General features: G+C 41.2%; 2 pseudogenes; both read right to left on the reverse strand.

Moving 5' to 3' along the window:
- Positions 1 to 9,518: 9,518 nt before the first annotated feature.
- Positions 9,519 to 11,092, reverse strand: LOC144256467 (calcyclin-binding protein pseudogene; annotated as a pseudogene).
- Positions 11,093 to 16,862: 5,770 nt separating this feature from the next.
- Positions 16,863 to 20,917, reverse strand: LOC113201542 (patr class I histocompatibility antigen, A-2 alpha chain-like; annotated as a pseudogene).
- Between the last annotated feature and the right edge of the window lie 2,233 nt (positions 20,918 to 23,150).

Here is a 23,150-nt window from a genome sequence, read left to right on the forward strand (position 1 = left end):
CCTTCAGTTTCTCTATATTACAACATCTGGGAATTCAGGCCAACTCACTTCCTTCTGGTTTGGAACAGGGCGTTGTTCCAGCATGGGTGTCATTCTCCTCCCCTCCTTGTTGGAACTAGCGGAGAGATCTACAGGACATCAAGCAGGTGTCCTGAAGCCGCTCATACCTATGCCCTGCAGCATCTCCTTCCCATTCTCTGGGTATCTGGCAAGGCACTCCACACAGGTGCCCTCCGCATAGGCCCTCTGGTGCTCTGCGACACCTGCATCTTCCCCCCTGAGCTAGGTGATCTGAGCCGCCTGTCAGCTGCTGTCCAGGAGCGCAGGTCCTTGTTCAGGGCGAAGTCATCCACGCCACCTTAAGCGTGCTGCTCATACCCCCGGAAGAGGCGCCCATCTGGCCCCACGTTGCAGCCATACATCTTCTGGTATTGTGAGAGCCTGTCCCTGCCCGGCGGTCACCCGCGTCTCCGCCCCACACACCCTACGGGTTTTTCCTCTAAAATGAAAACGTAACCTGATCACAGTCCCCGCGGGCGTTTTCTGGGTCGAGGGTCTCCGAGGGTCCCTCAGCCTTGGGGTGAAGCTCCGCTTGGGGAATCGCTGTCGACTCAGGACCATCCTTGAGGAATAGGAGCCAGCCGTCGCGACCTCCGACAGGGGCCGGGTCATTCACCACCCTGGCTCTGGTTGTAGTAGCCGCTCAGGGTGTTCGAGTCCACTCCGTAAGTCTGTAGGTCTTCCTTGGCTTTCTGTGTCTCCGTTCCCAAAACTCAGGCCCTTCCTGCTCTATCCAAGGCCCTCGGGGCTCCATTCTCGGGGTCTTGGAGCCGCTGTCAAAGTGTCGTCCACGTAGCCCAAAGAGATTAAACGGGGCTCCCCGCCGCCAGGCCGGACATGGAGGTGTCCAAATACCTCATGGAGTGGGAACCTAGGGGAGGGAAGGGACTAAGACCCTCGAGACCCTGCTATCCTCCTCAGGCGCCCGACCCAGGTCCCAGGTTGACAACGCCAGGAGGAAAGAAGTGGAGTCTAGAGGCTCTAATGGGGCGGTGGGAGGCGGGAGGGCAGGGCTTAGGGGCGGGAGTGGAGGGTCAGGAAAAGCCACGCCAGGGTGGGGAAGGTCTGGGCCAGGGGCAACAGGGACATGGCTTCCCGGGTCCTGCGTGCCCAAGGGATGTAGGTCGTTTCCCTCACAACCTCACACTCACCGGCCCAGGGCCAGAGCCCCTGAAGGCAGCCAGAGCAACTTTTGGGGAGCAACTCTGCAGCTCTGGGGCCGGGGACTGGGGGGTGGGGTGAACTTTAAAACCGAACCTCCGTAACGTTATTGGCTTTTCTAGGAAAAAGACACGCAATGGGAGTAATAACTGAGGTCGCATCAGATGTGTCGGGGAAGAACGACATTACCCAAGTTGGAAGAAGAAAAAATGAAAGTCCAGGGAGATGGGGAATCCCCAGTGCTCTGAACCCACACCCAGACCCTGAGAACCCCGCCCAGGGCTGGGACTTTCTCAGAACACTCCTCTTAAAAAACATTCTTTGTTACACCATACCTTCCTTGATTCCTGACCCAGGGTGTAAATCATCAGTTCTCAAACGTTTTGTTTTCAGAGATCTTTATATGCTCTAAGAAAGTTAATGTGCCTTCCAGAGGTAATCATGCTTTTGTGGATGATGTCTATTGCCATATTAGAAATTAATTCCATTTTAAATATGTTATTTCTTCTAAGTATTAATAAGTTATTGAATGTTAAGAGACAAAATAATTTTAAAAAGAAATAAGTGTTTTCCAAAATTAGAAGATTTAATTGGAAGACTGGATTGTTTTACATTTTACAACTTTGAAAGTCCTTTCTATTTGTCATTAGAGAATGCTAGATAGTGTATTTTCCTCATTTAGTCTGTTGGAAAAAAAAAGTATAGCCTTACACAAATGTGCAGGAGGAATATTTTTAATAACATTTTCAATAATTGGCTGTTCATCTTTGATATTATACTAAATTGACACAAGAGTGTCACAGAAGGAAAAGAACTGTTCCAAGATGCATGTTGAATGGATGGCCAAAATCCAGAATAAATGAAGAACATTTACAACTTATTAATGAGACAGACAACACTTCACTCCATGGAGGTGAATAAAAGTTCACAGGAAAAGCTATGCAAGTCACTAATAAGTACTTGAAAAGATGCTCACCTTCACCAGGTATCACAAGGTATTACCTCACGTCAACTAGAATGAACAGCATGAAAAACACTTATGAAAATAACACATATGAAGAGGATGTCAACAGTTGGAAATATCATACATGCTGCAAGGAATGTGAAAAAAAATTACAGCCCATTTGTAAAACAGTATCACAATCCCTGATACTATTAAAAATACACGTACCATATGACCTAATAATCCCATCCTTAGGCATTTATACGAAAGAAAAGGAAGCATCATAATACTAGACCTTAAACTATACTACAAAGCTATAATAACAAAACAGCATGATATTGGCACCAAAGTGACACATAGACCAATGACACAGAATGGAAGAAACAGAGACAAACCCACATAAATACAGTTATCTCGTACTAGACAAAGGTGCCAAAAACATACAATGGAGAAAAGATAGCCTGTTCAACAAATGGTGCTGGGGAAATTTTAAATCCATATGCAGCAAAATGAAAATAAACCTCTATCTCTCACAGTGCACAAAACTCAATTCAAAGTGAATCAAGGAATTAGACAGATGAAAGAAATTAAAGGGATATGGATAGGAAAAGAAGAACTCAAATTAGCACTTTTTGCTGATGATATGATTTTATACCTAGAAGATCCAAAAAATTCCACCAGGAAACTTCTAGAACTAGTAAATGAATTCAGCAAAGCAGCAGGATACAAAATCAACACCCATAAACCAAAGGCATTTCTGTATATCAGTGGCAAATCCTCAGAAAGGGAAATAAGGAAAATTACCCCATTTACAATAGCCTCAAAAAAATAAAATACTTGGGAATCAACCTAACAAGAGAGGTGAAAGATCTCTACAATGAAAACAATGAACACTAAAGAAAGAAATTAAAGAAGACCTTAGAAGATGTGAAGATCTCTCTTGTTCTTGAATAGGCAGAATTAATATTGTCAAAATGGCCATACTACCAAAAGCATTACACAGATTTAATGCAATTCCAATCAAAATCCCAATGATATTCCTCATAAAAATAGAAAAAACAGTCATTAAATTCATCTGGAAAAATAAGAGACCCAGAATAGCTAAAGCAATACTTAGCAAGAGGAGTGAAGCAGGTGACATCACTATACCAAACCTTAAACTATACTACAGAGCAATAGTATCAAAAACAGCATGGTATTGGCACCAAAATAGACTGGTAGACCAATGGTACAGAATAGAGGATGCAGAGACTAATCCTCATAATTACAGTTATCTTATATTAGACAAAGGTACCAAAAACATACATTAGAAAAAAGATAGCCTCTTCAACAAATGGTGCTGGGAAAACTGGAATTTTATATGCAACAAAATGAAATTAAACCCCTCTCTCTCGCTATGTACAAAACTCAACTCAAAGTGGATCAAGGATCTAGGAATTAAACCAGAGACAATGCACCTATTAGAAGAAAGAGTAGGCCCAAGTCTCCATCTTGTTGGATTAGACCCCAACTTCTTTAATAAGACTCTATAGCACAAGAATTAAAATCAAGAATTAATAAATGGGATGGATTCAAACTAAAAAACTTCTTCTGGGCAAAATAAACAATTGGTGAGGTAATTAGAGAGCCTACATCTTGGGAGCACTACCACTTGCACTGAAAAATCAGCCTCTACCTCAGAGCAAAGCCTGTCCAAGGAAGAGGGTATGACCCTTGTCCTTGGAAAGACCCACATAGCACTCCTAGGCACATACCCACCCTGTTGAGTTGTTTATATACAAATAACAGGAGAGATCTGCTGTGCCAAGTGTCCTGACTCAGGCTAGGTGGAGACCCATAGTAACCCCCTAGCAGCCAACAATCATCATGAGACTCGGAAAATTCCTGGGATGCCAGATGACCCTCCCAGTAGTTTATGGTGGTTGATAACATGTTAGGAAACCACGTTGTTCAGCACGTACTCCCCTCATGGCTTAAACCAATCAGTTCAAACGAATCCCCCTCTTGTAGTAACCAATCACCCCTGCTCAACTTGTTCCCGCCAGTGAATGTGCTAAACATATTTTAGAGTTATGATTTTCCTGTGGTGTGTGATGATTTGCTAAAAGATGCTATGATGTATGTGAAGTCCCTGCCTTCCCCAAAGAGTGTATAAAACTGCTGCAAACCCTGGGCTGGGGCCTTTCAGTGTCACCAGTTGCTGTGTGCACGAGGAGGACCAAGCTAGCTCGCAATAAACACCTCTTTACTGCTTACATCGATCTTGGTCTCTGGTGGTTTTTTGGGGGTCCAGAATTCGAGCATAACATTATTTCATTTATCATAATGTCCCCCTGACTTATCCATATTATTACAAAGGAGAAGATTTAAAAATAAATTCTGTTACAATTTGTTCCACAGCAATAAGTAACTACAATAGACACTAGTCACCAAACTGGGGAGCCATCTGGGAAATGAGTGGACATTAAAGGACTTTGAAGAAACTTTTTAGGAGAACTTGATTAGTAGAAACAGAAATGTAAGGTACAGAGACAGTACAAAATAAAAAGGGACTTATAGAGCCCTCCAGTTCTACCAGCAAGAAGTACTGAAGAAATTAAGCAACTACAAACATAGGCTGCATTTCATTGAGATAAAAAACAATTAACTACCAAGAGTGCAAAATAGATCTATCTCACTCTGTAGAAGTGAGATAGAAACTTCCCAGAAACGGTTCTTGGGAAGAACAAAGACTGAATCCTAATCAAGAAACTTCCAGCATTTGCCTGGCGTATTTGAACATTGTGGCAGACCAGGGGCTCCTTTGTGCCTTTGTGTTGTTGTGCTGGCTGTCATTCAGAATAAGTTACATAAAAATGCTAATATCCAACATGTTTACTTTGTTGCTGATCCAAAAAAGAAAGTGTTGAGCCTTTCCTGACTGACACAGATGCTATTGGTAGGATTTTATTCCTCTCCCTAACCTTGTTGAGAAAGTTCTTTTCAATTCCTATAGTCCTACAGATTTTACCATGAAATGATGTTGAATTTAAACAAGTAACTTTTCCTGCATCCATTATAATGAACCTGTGACATTTCACTATGATTCTCCTAATATGGCGATATGGATTTTTGTTTTATTCTAAAACAAAAGACCAACCCTGATTTCCCATGATAGGATAAAACCATCTGTGGACAGATGTATGCTGCTTTTTGCCTATTTTTATACTTGATTTCCTAACATGTTTTTCAGATTTTTTAGTCCAAGCTCATGAAGGATTTTGGCTATTGTTCTCTTTCTTCTGATCTTTGCCTAGTTTTGGAAGCAGTATAATAATGGTCTTTAAAAGAAGTTGGGAGCTATTCCATGCTTTTATATCTGAGAGTATATTTACAATTGATGTCATTTTTAATTATATGTTCAACATGATTCACCTGTGAGAGCTTATGGTTCTGAAGTGTTCTCTATGGGAAGGATTCTAATCACAAAATAAAAATATCTACATTGGTATATAAGACTCATCATATTTTCCTAATTTATGACTCTCAAATTATTAATTTCATCTAGATCATCAAGTGTGTTATCATGAATTCATTACTAATATTCCCAGATCATAATTCTAAAATGTAGAATATTCATACTGGTATCCTTTCTTTCATTCCCAATATTGACAGTTTGCATCTTTTTTTTTCCTCTAAATCAATCAAAGTAGAAGCTCATAAGATAATATATTTCATATAAAATATAATCCATGTCCCTGATGAACATAGATGCAAATATTCTCCATAAAATACTGACAAAACACATATAAAACACATTAAGAAGATAATGCACCATGATCGAGTGGGGTTCATTCCAGGGATGCAAGTTTGGTTTAACATACAAAAATCAATAAATATAATTTACCACATAAATAGACTTAAAGACAAGAATCACATGATTATTTCAATAGATGCAAAAAGGCATTTGATAAAATATAGCATCCATCAAGTTCAATCACTAGAAAAACTAGGGATAGTAGGAACATACCTCAATATATAAAAGCTGTATACATTGAACCCAAGGCCAACATCATTCCAAATGGAGAAAAACTGAAAGCATTCTCTCTAAACCCTCTTTCACCACTTCTATTCAATATAGCCCTTGAAGCTGTAGCCAGAGCAATTAGGCAAAATAAAGAAATTAAGGAATATGAATAGAAAAAAGAAGACCTCAAACAATCCCTATTTGCCCATGACATGATCCTATATTTAGAAGACTCAAAAAAAAAAAACCTCCACCAGAAAATTTCTAAAACTAATAAATCAATTCAGCAAAGTAGCAGGATATAAAATTAACCCTGATAAATCAATTGTGTTCCTATATACCAATAATGAATTAGCTGAAGAGAAATTACAAAAACTATCCCATTCACCATAGCCTCAAAAAAATCAAACCAAACAACAACAATAAAACCCTGGGAATCAATCTAACAAAAGAGGCGAATGATCTCTACGATGAAAACTACAGAACACTAAATAAAGAAATTGAAGAACTTAGAAGATGGAAAGATGTCCCACATTCTTGAATAGGCAGAATTAACATTATCAAAATGACCACAATACTGTCAAAGGTGCTATAAAGACTCAATGCAATTCCCATCAAAATTCCAATGACATTCTTCATAGACATAGAAAAAGCAATCATGAAATGTGTTTGGAAAAATAAGAGGTCCAGAATAGCCAAAGAAATCCTTAGCAAGGAAAAAGCAAGAAGCATCACAATATCAGACCTTAAATTCTACTACAAGGTTATAGTTAAAAAAAAAATGGCATGGTATTGGCACCAAAACTGACATGAAGACCAATGGAACAGAATAGGAGTCACAGAGACAAACCCACATAAATACAGTTATCTCATACTACACAAAAGATACATCAGAGAAAAGATAACCTATTCAACAAATGGTGCTGGGAAAACTGGAAATCTATATGTAGCAGAATGAAATTTAACCCCTATAGCTCACCTTGCACAAAACTCAACTCAAAGTGGATCAAGGACCTAGGTACACTGCACCAACAAGACAAAAATGTAGGCCCAACTCTTCATCATGTCAGCTTAGACCCCAACTTCCTCAACATGACTCCTAAACTGCAAGAAGTAAAATCAACAGTCAATAAATAGCATGGTCTCAAACGAAAAAGTGTATTCACAGCAAAGGAAACGATCAAGAGTGTGAAAAGAAGAGTCTACAGAATGGGAGAAAATCTTTGCCACCTGCACCTCAGAGCATTAATTGTTGCTGTGTCCTTCCCAGCAAGGGATCAATAAACCAAATGGAGGCATGAACTGGCTAAAAAAATTAAGTCTGAAATAATTAAATAGTTTTACAGCAGAGCCCTGGTGGGTGGAATAGACTCTGGGTCTATTCCTAACAACAGAAAAAGCCCATGAATGCTTTATTTAAAGGGAAGTACATCAAAGGGATTTATTGTCATGAAGGGTTCTTCAAGGTAAACAATGTCAGTAGAAACAGACTAATTGGGGCTTATCTTTTTGTGCAATATCTTCTTGCTCAGGACAGCTGGCACCTAAAGGCTGTGCCCATGTTTCTTTCATCCCAAGGCAGCAGACACCTGAATTCAAAGCTATGGAACATGGAATCTGCATCATTAACAGCAGCCACCTGCAAATAGGCATGTCTTTCAGCATTGTTGTACTGAGAGAAACCCAAAGGGTAGTCTATCTGTCCATGGCTGTGGAGTTTGAAGTAATGATTAATCTGTCGCTCCCAACAATTAATCTCCAGAATATATCAAGAACTCAAAAAAAAGTCACATGAAAAAACAAATAACCCAACCAACAAATGGGCAAAGGAACTGAACAGACACTTCATAGAAGAAGAAACGACCATGGTCAAGAAATATATATAAAAAAATTTCAACATTTCTAGCAATTAGAGAAGTTCAAATTAAAACTACACTGATATTTCATCTCACTCCATTCAGAAAGGCAATCTTTGCAGGTAACTGGATGGAGTTGGAGAATATAATGCTAAGCAAAGTTAGCCAATCCCAAATAAACAAATGCTGAATGTTTTCTCTGATATAAGGAGGCTGATTCATAGTGGGATTAGGAGGGGGAGCACATGAAGATTAGACAGACTCTAATAGGGCAAAGGGGAGGGAGAGAAAGGGAAGGGGCAAGGGTGGAATGAGATGGACATCATTTCCCTAAGTATATGTACAAAGACACTAATGGTGTGAATATACTTATTTATACAACAAGAAATATGAAAAAATGTGCTCTGTATGTATAATATGAATTGTAATGCATTCTGTTGTCATATATAACAAGTTAGAATTTTAAATAATAGAATTAAAAAAGAAAGGAAATCTTCAAGAATACAAGCAACAATAAATGTTGGTGAGGATGTGCGGGGAAAGGTGCACTCATACATGGCTGGTGGGACTGTAAATTGAAGCAACCACTATGGAAAAGCATTTTGGGGATTCCGAAGAAAACTTAGAATGGAACCACTATTTGACCCAGATATCCCACTCCATGGTATATACCAAAGGACTTAAATTCAGCATACTACAATGACACAGCCACATCAATGCTTATAGCAGCTCAATTCACAACAGCTAAGTTATGGAACCCAACTAGGTGCCCTTCAACCATTGAATCAGTAAAAAAAAAAAAAAAAAAGTTGTATTTTTACACAATGGAATATTATTCAGCCATAAAAATGAATGACTTGATGAAATTTGCTAATAAATGGATCTGAAGACTATCATGCTGAATGAAATAAGCCAATCTCAAAAAAAAAAAACAAAGGTAGAATATTCCCTCTGATATGTGGATACTAATATACAACAGGGTGGGATGCCAGGGAAGAATAGAAGTTCAGTGGATTAAACAAAGGGGAATGAAATGAGAGGGAATGGGAATAGGAAACAGAGTGGAATTAATGAGTCATAAGTTTCCTATGCTCACATATGAAGACAGCACAGTGAACCTCCACATCATGTGCAGGAGCCGCATGGCTTTCAGGGACTCAGCAGTCATGTACAACCACAAGACTGAGATCCTAATTAAAATAAGATATACTCCATGTATGTATAAATATGTCAAAAAATACTTTGTCATGTATATCTAAAGAGAACAAATTTTTTTGGAATATTTAATAAGCACATTTTATTTAAATAAATCATCCAGTAAAGGAGAATTTACTGCCTGTACTGTGTAAATAGTTATATCAAATTTATATGTGTAGCTCTCCAACATTCTCTTATTGGAAACATCCATATTTCCACATATTTAATGGGAGTTCATCAAGTTCCCACCGAGAATGTGCAGGTTCATTTCAGTGCCCCAAAAGACTTAAATGTCTCAAAATTCTGTATCTTCTTTGGCTTGCTTCTCTCTTGATTCCACCCAGGCTTTATTAATGGCTCACTTCATATCATCATCTCCATCTTCATAAATTTTCTTTAGAACATTCATTAATCCCTCACTAGGATCTGTTTCGGTGGCTTCTGAAGGCTTTTCTTTCTCTTTGCATTCTTTTGCAACCTTAGTCAAATACCTCCACCATGTGTTTTCTGCTTTCTTCCTACATAAGATGAGAACTGTATCAGTCTTCACTTTTTTTGAACTGCCTTCCGCAGACATGGGTTTCAAGAGATTCATAATCATGGAGTAACTCTTCCCATTTAGATTCTTTACCAAAAGATCAAATGACCTCTCTGTGAAATGAACCTGCACATTCTCGGTGGTAACTTGATGAACTCCCATTAAAGTGATGTAGATTTTCAAAAACTTATGGGATTGATTTCATCTATAATTACTGATTTTCACGGTATATCCTGTTGTGATGGGAGCACACACAGCACCTGGCTTTTCATTGCCAAGAAGTTCTGGTTTCTTCCGTGATTTCTGTTGCAACTTGTTCTTTATTTCTGTCTCAATCTTGTTTTGTTTTTGTTTTGCTGTAAGGGCATCACGTACTCTTTTTCTAGAGGTCTTTTCCAGCAACATCTTTACCTCTTCTAGATCATTCTGCAGCTTGTCCAGAGCTGAAGCTATGGTCCTGCTGGGTCAGGCCTCAGGCCGGCGCTGCAGCCTTGCACTGGAGACAGGAAACACGGCACCAAGCTCACCCGCCTGGAGCGAAGCCCCGAGAACAAATTTTTAAAAGTAAGAGAAATAAAATACAGATGTCTTTCTATTTCATTTTTGTCTTCACTTCCTTCCTTCTACTTGCATTGAGTATGCAGTGTTTTAAGGTTGAAGTTAGTAACTTGAGATATGCTACGTTTTAATCTGCTGCATTTTCTTATCATTTAGTTTAAAATGTTTTCCAATTTTTTTCTTTAATCCAATGATTATTTAGAATTTTATTGTTTAATTTCCAAATATTTATGATTTACTGGTTATCATATGGAAACTTGCTTCTAATTAAATGCTATTATAGTCAAAAATTATACTCTGTATCATTACAGTATTTTCAGATCTGTTGAGAATTTGTTTATGGTTCCAAAAAAAAAAATGGTCTAGCATGGCAGACGTACCATTTGCACTTGAAATAATACGTAGGCTCTTGTTGACATTTGTGTGGATTTTCTTACTGTTAGTGAAATCTGGGTTGCTTTTAGTATTTTCCCATCTATCTCTTTGCTTTCTTTTCTGCTAGTTGTTGTCTAAATTGCTGAGACAGAAATGTATGAAAGTCTCTGGTTGCATTTCTGGAGTTGTTTATTTCTCTGTGAAATTCTGTCAATTTTACCTTGTATTTTAAAACAGTGTTGTTGGGACCATGTACATTTCTGAGACTATGTCTTCCTGTTGACCCTTTTATCCTCATGAAGTGCACCTCTTTATCTCTAAGAATATATTTTATTTTGAAATGTGTTTTTCTGATAGCATCATGGCCACTCCAGCCTGCTTAAGCTTACTGTTGGCATGGTGTATCTTTTCCCATGAATTGACTTTCACTTCAGTATTTAGGCTGCAAGTGCATATCTTGCCAACAGCACACCTCTGCCTCTCAACTGATTAATATTTTAATGGGAGTGGGGTTGACTTGTAAGGTTTATTGTAGCGGCTACCATCAAAGATTTGGGGGTCTACCCAGTTACTTTTCCTGTTTCTTGTTCTCCTAAAGCTATAGTTCTGCCTGATGACTTACCAAAAATCATAGAACAAAAAAATGAGGGAACACCTTTAAGGTTCTGAGCAAAACATAGTCCAGAAGTATTTATCTTGCAAAAGTATCCTTCAAGAAGGAAGAAAAAATAAACAAATTCTCCAATGAATGGTAAAGAATTTCATCACCTATAGATCTGAACTATATAAATGGTAAAGAAATCCTTCAGTTTGAAAGCAAATAGTACCAGTGGAAAACTCAGAAAACTCAGAATCCTACATAAGAGCATCAGAAATGGCAACTGTCTGACTCAATGTAAAAGACCTTTCTCTCTCTCTCTCTCTCTCTCTCTCTCTCTCTCTCTCTCTCTCTCTCTCTCTCTCTCCAGGGATTGAACCCAAGGGCACTTAACCACTGAACCATATCCCCAGCCCCTTTGTCTCACTAAGGTGTTTAGGGCCTTGGTAAGTTGCTGAGGCTGGCTTTGAACTTACAATCCTCCTGCCTCAGCCTCTCAAGAGGATGGACTTACAGTCATGTAGCACCATGCCTGGCTCTCTTTGACCATTTATGCTTACTTAATAAATACAAATAGAGCTTTTTCTTGGGGACTTTGAATGCTGAATATATATATATATATATATATATATATATATATATAATATAATGTCTAAACATAACAATGGGACAGCTTAGAAGTCTAAAGATTTCTATGTGAACTAAGACAATGTTAAGTGGAGGACACTGAAAAGTTAAGATGAGCACTGTAATCCTAAGAAAACCCCTATGAAAGTAGTGCAAAAAATAAAGCTAGCAATAAAATTAAAATGGAATTTTAAAAACAAGTGAAATCATTCAAGAGGAGACTTTCGAAGGGCAGTTTCAGTGGATTAAAGTTATTTGGCAGTCTTTTTTCTACCAATTATTTGTATAAATCACTCCAATTTCTTCTGGATGCCTTTATTTGTTTCTGAAGAGAATAATGTCCTTGATCGCATAGTCGCTCCCTGTACTTTTATTACTTAGTGATTTGGAACAAGCTCCCCAAATCACAGTAGCTTAATAGTACCAGGGTTTATTATCTTGCCTCTTTTCTATGGGCAATGTTCAAGACCAGAACTGTTTGACATGGAAGGACCCCATTCACAGTTCATTCCTGTAACTCTTGGCCACAGCCCTCAGTTCCTGGCCATGGAGGGTTGTTGGGGTTTAAGTGTGCAGAGTTTAGCTCCCTCAGTCTGACACTTTGCAAGAAGCTGTGGCTGTGATTTAGGTCAGCTGAAGGCATGCCTCGCTAGGAGAAGGAAAGGTCCTTTTCCCCTTATCACAAGACACAAGCTTCTGCATGGTCTGGCCAAGAGGAAGAAGCTTCCTGCATACTGGACCTGGGAACAGTACATTCGGGGATTAGATAATGTCTACAAAGAACTTTGGGAGGGTACTTATCAAATGAACAGGAACAATCTGAATTTAGCTCTGTGTACCCGCTGAGACATGATATTTGTGCAATGTAGATGAAATGTTACTGAAGAATTGCTTGCTTTGTTAGAAGAAGAATATAAAAGGAACATGCAAATAAAGCTCAGCATGCAGTTGCAATTGCTGCCTTGGCTCTGCATCCCCTGTGTCCCGGTGATTTCGCGACCCTTACCCAGGGACCCGAACGCACTAGACATTCACAGAGGGCTCCCTTTAGTTGACTTTCCAGTTGAAGATGACTTAGCCAGGAATGAATCTAAATCAGGTGCAGGCACAGATGAGTTCTTTAAATGAACTGATATCAGTGCAGCTCTCCACATACAGTTCACGAAAGCTCACCCTATGGACTTAAAAAAGGAGCTATCTGCACCCTGACAAAGCTCGTATACAATGATGAGGCACAGATGCTGGTCCCAGGAAGTCCTGGCTCCTTTTGATATGAGAAGGCCCAGGAACTCAGAAATAGACAAAACCTGTAAAATTTCTTGGGGCCACAATGACTCCTAAGGAGGTAAAACCTGTGAGACTTCTTTCTTCCTAATGTACCACTCCCACTTTTAAAAGGTTTGCTTGTCCCAGAGTTTTTCTGACATGGAACTTCTGAAACAATTATATTTCATCCCTCTTCCTTCAAAGCTAGCTTTGAATAAAACCCATTTTTCCTACCAATTTGATTTCAAATTTTTCTGGAGCAAAGAAAATTATAGCCTGGCTTCCTTCTTCCCAGGCAGTATTACAGCTGCCCAATAACAATTGAGCCCTACCCTCTTCTTCCCAGAGTGGGTTATTTTACTAGTTGGTAACAATCTGGCCTTTTTTTTTGGGGGGGGGGGGTAATGGAGAGAAAGAGAGAGAAAGAGGAGAAACAGAAGGAGAAGGGGAAGAAAAAGAAGGAAGATCTTTTATTTGTCTTATGGGGCACCAGTTTTATTGTTTGGGGGCTGCACCATTTCCTTTCTTCCTTCCTTCCTTCCCTCCCTTCTCTCCATTCTTATGACCATATTTAGCCTCAATTATCTCTTAAATACCCTGTCCCCAAAAACAATTACTTTGGAAATATAATTTCAACAAATACATTTTCATGGGGGGAGTGGGATTGTACAGGCACTCTGTCTTACCCTAGACCCTTTTTGCATATAAGAACATTCATCTATCAATACCCTCCTAAATCTTAATCCAGAATTATTTCTAATGTTTTATGTCCATAGTCTCCTCTAAATGTTTAATTTAAATTAGATATGGGTTAGACAGACATTGAAGCAAATGTCTCTCCAGCTGTCATCCTGTGAAACCAGATACCACCAAGGCTCAGCTGGGCAGCCCTGACTTCCAGACTCCAGGCAGCAACAGCCTGGCCTGTGGAAACCGCAGTGGGCCTCCCACTTTGAGTCCTAGTTGGAGGCAGGCTTGTCCACTCTGATGGAGCAGTGGCCTATGGTGGGAGTGGTAGCCCTGTACTGTAACGGAAATTCCCTTAGTTAATTCCCTTAAAACTTTTTCACTGTAGTTTTATCAATGGTGGCTCTAGGACTTACTGTCTCAAAAACTACTTCAGATTTATATTAACTTAATTTCAACAAAATATGGAAATTATTGATAATTGTATTTCCTGTTCTTTTTTGTGCTGATCCTTAAATACATACCTGAATATGTTATAAACCCAACAATCATTGTAGGTATTGCTTTGTGTAATTTTTAACAGATTTTGTTTTTTTGTTTTCAAGCTCACAGATTTTTTTTTAAATTTTTTTTATTTTTTTTATTGTTGGTCGTTCAAAACATTACATAGTTCTTAATACATCATATTTCACAGTTTGATTCAAGTGGGTTATGAACTCCCAATTTTACCCCGTATACAGATTGCTGTATCACATCAGTTACCCTTCCATTGATTGACAAATTGCCTTTCTAGTGTCTGATGTATTCTGCTGTCTGTCCTATTCTCTACTATCCCTCCTCCCCTCCCCTCCCCTCCCCTTTTCTCTCTCTACCCCTTCTACTGCAAATCATTTCTTCCATTTGTATTATCTTGTCTTACCCCTCCTTTCCTCTTATATGTCATTTTGTATAACCCTGAGGATCGCCTTCCATTTCCATGCGATTTCCCTTCTCACTCCCTTTCCCTCCCACCTCTCATCCCTGTTTAATGTAAATCTTCTTCTCAAGCTCTTCATCCCTACCCTGTCCTTGTTTACTCCCCTTATATCAAAGGAGTCATTTGGTAGTTGTTTTTTAAAGATTGACTAGCTTCACTTAGCATAATCTGCTCCAATGCCATCCATTTCCCTCCAAATTCTATGATTTTGTCATTTTTTAATGCAGAGTAATACTCCATTGTGTATAAATGCCACATTTTTTTTTATCCATTCATCTATTGAAGGGCATCTAGGCTGATTCCACAATCTTGCTATCGTGAATTGTGCTGCTATGAACATCGATGTAGCAGTGTCCCTGTAGCATGCTCTTATTAGGTCTTTAGGGAATAGACCGAGAAGGGGAATAGCTGGGTCAAATGGTGGTTCCATTCCCAGCTTTCCAAGAAATCTCCATATTGCTTTCCAAATTGGCTGCACCAATTTGCAGTCCCACCAGCAATGAACAAGAGTGCCCTTTTCCCCGCATCCTCTCCAGCACTTATTGTTGTTTGACTTTCTAATGGCTGCCAATATTACTGGAGTGAGATGGTATCTTAGGGTAGTTTTGATTTGCATTTCTCTGACTGCTAGCGATGGTGAGCATTTTTTCATGTACTTATTGATTGATTGTATGTCCTCCTCTGAGAAGTGTCTGTTCAGTTCCTTGGCCCATTTATTGATTGGGTTATTTGTTATCTTATTGTCTAATTTTTTGAGTTCTTTGTATATTCTGGTTATTAGGGCTCTATCTGAAGTGTGTGGAGTAAAGATTTGTTCCCAGGATGTAGGCTCCCTGTTTATCTCTCTTATTGTTTCTTTTGCTGAGAAAAAACTTTTTAGTTTGAGTAAGTCCCATTTGTTGATTCTAGTTGTTAACTCTTGCGCTATGGGTGTCCTATTGAGGAATTTGGAGCCCGATCCCACAGTATGTAGATCATAACCAACTTTTTCTTCTATCAGATGCCGTGTCTCTGATTTAATATCAAGCTCCTTGATCCATTTTGAGTTAACTTTTGTGCATGGCGAGAGATAGGGATTCAGATTCATTTTGATGCAAATGGATTTCCAGTTTTCCCAGCACCATTTGTTGAAGATGCTATCCTTCCTCCATTGCATGCTTTTAGCTATATAAGATAGTTGTAGTTTTGAAGCTCACAGATTTTTATTCTCCAGTGATTTTTATTCTCCATTGATCCCACTTCACATCTCAGACACTTTCATCCTCAGAAATTTGATTGTAATCTTTTATGTAACATCTCCTCTTTATTTATCTGTTTTTGTGATACTAAGGATCAAATTTAGGGCTTATACATGCTAGGCAAGCACTGTAACCCTAGACCTTATTTTATTTTTAGACATGTTTTTTTTTTTCCTCAGGCTGTAACTTACACTTGCAATCCTCCTGCCTCAGTCTCCTGAGTAACTGGAATTATAAGCTCATGCTATTATGATTGATTTTTCTGCATACCTTTTATGTCTCTTGTGTAACCTTCTGAGCATGAGTAATTAATTTACAATAACTGCCTTAATGTTAATTGTCTGGATTATTTTTTCTGCTATATATGTGCTGCATTTTCTTGTTTTCATTGCTTATGTGGCAAAATGACAGTGCAGGGAGTGGTCTTGATGATCAGGGATGCGCTCCTCTCTCCATTTCCCCAATTATGATGATAGGAACACAGACACATAGACATAGTTAGATGTTAGCTGCACAAAGAGAAGTTTGAAATCACAGTAAGGAGCAGAAAGAGAACTGAAGAAATCCTGTATTGCTCAGTCCCACAGAAGGCAGCTATCTCACACTGTAAAAGAAAGTATTATGGACAGATTCAGATCATTCATTGTAATGGAGACACTCTGAACAATCCATTAAACACTCAAAATGTCAAAAATCCCTGTGAGAATCCCTATAACTCAGGAGTCTCCTCATTCCCCAACCCCTATCTATCTTCAGGCCTCCGGAGTCTCACCTTTTTAAGCAGTGAGGGACACATCAGAGCCCTGGGCACTGTTTTTGTTGTTGTTGTTGTTGTTTACCTGTTTCAGAACAAAAACAGAACCTGGTCAGAGCCCACAGGAGATGTGGGTAGTGGAGGAATTAGGGGATGGATCAGCTCCCCCATTACTTCCCACCACCCTATTCCATGGGCCTCAGGGATCAGTGTTCTCATACTTACAGGCAGCTGGAGCATAGGGCCCCTTTTTTTACACCTGTGGGAAGAAAGCATCCTGTGAGAGAACAGTCTGGAGATAGGTCTGGGGAAGTCTCCAGAACTGTGACTGCAGATGCAGGGAAGGATCAGGAGATAAGAAGAGAGTAGACAGGTAGGGATGGAGCCAATTGCTCCCCTGGAGGGTTGCCCTGAGCAGGAAAATTCCCCTGTGGCCTCTAAATGCTGGAAATCAGGTCCCCATACTACAAAAATCAAGAGGATATATTTTCCCTTTATTTTATATGTGCTTTACAAAGAGTAAAAAGTATCCTAGGTTGGGTAAGGAAATTGTAGATATTATTTCCCATTAACAAGGCAGGACACACTTCTACCAGATAACTTGAAACAGAAATTCAGACTCTGCACTTTTCTGCTGCCCCTATCCAGTGTGGGCAACTGAACCAAAGTCACTCGTGTGAATTTGGGGTGACACAAAATACTACGCAGACATGGAATACCTTTTTATAAGTTTCAGGACTGCTTCCCCAGCTCCTAACTCAGGCTCCCATAAGAAGGGCAAGAGAAAGTCACAAGAGGCTGACTAGAGAGGGAACGCATGTTCTGGAGTTGGCTTTTATTGGGGGATGCTGTGTTTTAGAACATTCTATCTGAAAAAGGGCAAGGGTAGGATTACAAAGGAATAGGTGAGTGTAACTCAACCCCACCCTGTAACGCCTACTCCTGGAGCAATTTCTCATTATCCCAGCGGAAGTTATTGCGGAGTGCAATAATTCTTCAGATTCTCTTGCTCAGGACTTAAGGGTGTGTATTTCCAGAGCAGCTCCCTACACTTTCCCTACCTGTGTTTTTCTTCTTCCACAAGACAAAAGCGACCACAGCTCCAGTGGCAACAGCTCCAAGGAGGACCACATCAGCAACAATTCCCATGATAGGGATGGTGGCCTGAGGGGGTGGCTCTGGGAGAGGAAGGGAAGTCAGTTGAGGAGCCCTGATCCCCAGCTCTCAGCCCTGACCCTGCTGAGGGCCTCCAGAAAGCCTCCTGCTTTCCTGACAACAGGCTCTGGGCCCTCATCCCCTCCTTACCCCATCTCAGGGTGAGGGGCTCAGGCAGCCCCTCATGGTGCACATGGCATGTGTATCTCTGCTCCTCTCCAGCAGGCACCTCCACAGCTGCCCATTTCTGGAAGTTTCCATCCCCTGCAGGCCTGGTCTCCACAAGCTCCATGTCTTGGGTCTGGTCCTCCCCATCTTGTTTCCAGTTCAGGGTGATCTCTTCAGGGTAAAAGCCCAGCACCCAGCACCTCAGAGTGATGTCCCCATCAGGGCTAGGATGGTGAGTCATATGCATCTTCGAGGGGTCTGAAGCAACACTCACACGACCATCCTGAGAGTGGACGACATGATTGGGGTGGATAGGAAGCACAAAACCTAGACACAAGCCTGGACTGAGGCTTCTGACATTAGGCATTCCTTGGAGATTTCTAGAATCAAATTGAGACAACCCAGTGGAAGAGGCTTCAGGACCCTGAGAGGGACTTCAGATTCTGGTCTTGGTAGAGGCTGAGACATGTGGAAAACCTGGAGTCAGACCTCCAAAAACACTAGGCTGGAATGGACCTGACAGTCTGTCCCTGAACAGATAACTGTGGTCCGGTATTTATTGTCTTTCCCACTAGCCGGGGAGAGAGAAACAGGATCCCTCACTTGTCCTGAGAGAAAGCAGCGTCTCTAGTGCATCACCTGGGGGTCCAGGCCCACTCACTCCCCGCTGGACAAGGAGCAGGAGGTGTCTAGTGTGGGCGTCATTCTCCTCTCCTCCTTGTGGGAAGCTGGAGAGACCTACAGGAGATCAGGCAGGTGTCCTGCAACCCTCATACCTGTGCGCAGCAGCGTCTCCTTCCTGATCTCCGGTTGTCTGGTGAGCCACTCCACACAGGTGCCCTCCAGACAAGCCCTGTGTTGCTCTGCACCACAGGCCGCCTCCTTCTTCCTCTTGGTGTCCGCCAGGAGCGCAGGTCCTCCTTCAGGGCGACGTAATCCGCGCCATCGTAGGCGTCCTGAATGTACCCACGGAGGAGGCGCCCGTCTGTCCCCACGTCGCAGCCACACATCTTCTGGTAGGTGTGAGAGCCTGTCACCCCGCGGGTTTTTCTGCTAAACTGAAATCACAGTCCCCGTGGGCGCTTTCTGGGTCGAGGGTCCCCGCGGGTCCCTCAGCCTTGGGGTGAAGCTCGGCCTGGGATCCCTGACGACTCGGGACCGTTCTTGAGGGACGTGAAGGGTCGCGACCTCTGACAGGGGTCGGGGCACTCACCGCCCGCGCTCTAGTTGTAGTAGCCCCTCAGGGTGTTCAAGTACACTCCGTACTACTGTGCGTTGCCCTTGGCAATCCAAGTCTCCAGTTCCCAAAACTCCGCCCCTCCTGCTCTATCCAGGGCGCCCGAGGCTCCTCCTGGGATTTTCTGCGTCGCTGTCGCTGTCGAAGCGCACAAACTACAAGTCATCCACGTAGCCCACGGAGATGAAGCGGAGCTCCTGGATGACAACCTGGAACAGAAAAGAGTCATCAAAAAAAAAAAAAAAGCTAATTAAATCCAAAAAGAACATGCTACTGAGTACTAATTTATCAATATTGTTTTAATAGTGTGACGTATGCATAATTATAATGCAAGATTTTAACAATAGGTAAAACAGTGTGCCATCTACAGGCACTCTGTGTTACCTTTTCTAAATCTGAAGATATTATTTTAAAGAATAATGTATGTTTTTATTTATTTTGATTTATTTTGATGATACAGGGTATTGCTTCCAGGGGCATGCTACCATTAATATACATTCCCAATCCTTTTCCTTTTATTTTGATACAGTGTCTTGCTAACTTCCCAGGCTGACCTTTAACTTGGAATCCCTCCACTTCAATCTCTGGAATAGCTTTGATTACAGATGTGCAACACCAGGACTTGCTAACGTCTATGTTTAAAAAGGAATAATTGGGGGCCAGGGTTGTATCTCAGTGATAGGGCACTTGCCTAGCATGTGTGAGGTACTGGGTTTAGTCCTCAGCACCACATAAAAATAAATAAACTAAAGGTATTGTGTCCATGTACCACGAAAAAAAAAATTAAAAAAGGAATAATTGGGCAGGGCATGGTGGTGGCACAAACTTGGAATCCCAGTGCTTTGGGAGGCCAAGGCAGGAGGATTATGAGTTCAAAGCCAGCCTCAGCAATGGCAAGGCACTAAGCAACTCAGTGAGACCCAGTCTCTAAATAAAATACAAAATAGGGCTGGGGATGTGGCTCAGTGTTCAAGTGTCCCTGAATTCAATCCTCAGTATAAAAAAAAAAAAAAAAACACAAGGAATAGTTGGGAAAGAAACAGTTTGTAGGAAGAAAAAATATGTGTTTGTGTTTACATAAAGTATGAAACATATTTTCATTAGCTTTTATGAAAAAATATATATATATACATGTGTGTGTATGTATGTGTATGTATGAGTGTGTATGTGTGTGTGTGTGTGTGTGTGTATATATATATATATATATATATATATATATATATATATATATATATATAAATCTTCTTTCAGTTCTCCAGGTTATTATCCAGAAAATGGAGAAAGATCTAAGAAGTCGGCAGGATTCCTTGTAGGAGCATCCTATAACTCTTGTGCCCTTAAAGACAACTCAGAAGTATCTTCATCCCCACATCAATGCACCCTCTCTAAGTCAGCCATCTCTGCCCTAGTCCTTCCATTGCCTGGTCCTCTCCAGAGCTGCCTGGCAGCTTCCCAGGGCAGTGCAGTGGCGCCCCCGTGTGGCCATGTTTCTGAACACAGAAGACCTGAGCTCCCATGCCCTAGGCTCACCTGGGAGTCCTGGGTCTCCCTAGACTTACAGCAACTGTGCAGGGCTGTGTGTACAAATTGGAGCCTTCATCCTTTTGTCAGATTCGGGATGTCCAACTGTTACTCAAAAAACAAGATGAAATATGTTTCCTCCCAGTGGATCAATAGTGGACTCTTGTCCCAGGGAGCATCTAGATCTCCATACCACAAAGGCAAGTTCCCAGGTCGTGGACCAACCCTGCAAACATAATGCCTGCCCTCAATTTCCTGGATGGAGCCTTGTACCCCTGAATCCCTGAGATTTGTTCTTGCTGCTGCTCCCAGGATCAAAGGGCCCCTTTACTGGGCCAGATTTTTTAATCCTAGTGGTAGGTGGTAATTAGTAATGAGCAGTGGAATATCAATGAATGAGGTAACAGGGTCATGTGGTTTTCTTTAAATTGCATTTAATACTAATGAACAGCCATCATGGTGCTACACGCCTGTAATCACAGCAACTTGGGGAGACAGGGACAGGAGGATAGCAAGTTCAAGGCCAGCTTCACCAATTTAGACCTTGTCTCAAAATAAAACATGAAAAATGGGCTGGGGATGTGGCCCAATGGTTAAGTGCCCCTTGGTTTAATTCCTGGCAACAAAAACAAAAACCTTATAAATAAAGGAGTAACTCATGGGGGGGTGTGGAAACAGGTGTACTAACCCTGAGAATAAACAGAGGGAAAAAGGGAGCCAATGAAGAAATAAGTCCAAAAGGAATGATCTAAGGGACTAACTCTTCATAGGATCTAGTGAGATCATTGTAAAGCTAGGATTTACAGCCATAGGTTTCTTAATGTGTGTCAGAAGGAACTTTAGTAGCACTGGTACACTAAGGTAAAGTTTGCCTGGTCATGGAACCCAGCTCCTATATTAACACAGGATTGACTTGTGGATAAAGCTCCCCTGAATGGAATGGTTACTGTGACAATAACAGAAAGGACCAACTAGAGTCAAAAACTACCCTGAGCAACATGAAGGAATGGTTAAGTATCAAATTAGTGAAGATTGCAAAAGGTGGACCCCGTTTCTACTGGCAAATATCAAACAATAAATTTGGAAGTAGTATCAAGTTTCTTTTGTCATTCTCTGCTGGGGGAATGACATACTCTCTTCCGCTTGAGCATTCTTTGCTTGATCCTTACCTTCACTTATTATAAAATTCTCTTGCTTGGCTTTTCATGTGTGATTCTAAATTTTCTTTCATGGGGACACAAGAATGTAGGCTTGGTGCTTCAGCTCCCCATTTACCTGTGACACATTTACCTGTGCCACTAAAGGGTGATGAAGGAGCCTCCTGAAGATGTGAAAATCAGGAGTAAAGTGTGACATTAAGGAAATGGAGGCTGAAAAGGGAGGAGAAGGAATCAAACAAAAAAAAAAAAAAAAGAAGCCATGGGAAGGATCAGCCTAGTGAATACCTGTGAGGAGGATGGGTTTGGGGAGAAGTTCAGGGTCTTCTGGCTGGGGTGCTGGAGAAGGCCTCCATTTTCACTAAGGATGGTAGTGTCATTCATCAGTAGGCCATCGTATGTTTTGGACAGTTTTCTGTGTTACATGTATACTATATTTACAACCAGACCTGTGGTGAGTGGGATCCCAGGCGTTCACCCAGCATCTCCCCTGGATGCTGAGGTGATCCTTCTCCACCTTTTAAGACCTCCAAATGAAGGTGTCCAACCACCATTCTTCTGGATGCCAAGGGTGGACTTTCTTCAAGACATCAGATTACACACCCTCTTGAAGCCTGGAGGGCCTCCTCTGTACAATCCCCAGAGTACAGGACACAGCATCCTGCCTCTTCTCCTTGAGACCTACATTCCTCAGGCCTTACCCCCTTATCATCTCCATTTCACAAAATTTTTGATCCTGTGGTTTTGAATTTATTTTGATCCCTGTTATGTGGGCCCAGAGTTTGGGGGTTGTGGTCTAGTGAGGAGGCTCCTGGAGGATCCACAGTCTATAGCAGGGGCAGGACACAGTGATGAATTCAGGAGCTTAGGCTACAGGGAGCATCCCACTACCTGGCCAGAATCCCCCTCCTGACTCCAAGAGGCTGTGAACACAGTTAGTGGTCAGAATTCCTCTCTTGGTCTTGAGCTTGGTACTTTGTCCAGAGTGTGAGGATGCTATAGAGCTTGTTGTGTGAGGGGGTCCAGGTGGGAATAAAGCCATAAGTAGCCCCCACCATACACACATACACAA

Source organism: Urocitellus parryii, chromosome 8, assembly GCF_045843805.1.
Source record: "Urocitellus parryii isolate mUroPar1 chromosome 8, mUroPar1.hap1, whole genome shotgun sequence".
NCBI lineage: Eukaryota > Metazoa > Chordata > Mammalia > Rodentia > Sciuridae > Urocitellus > Urocitellus parryii.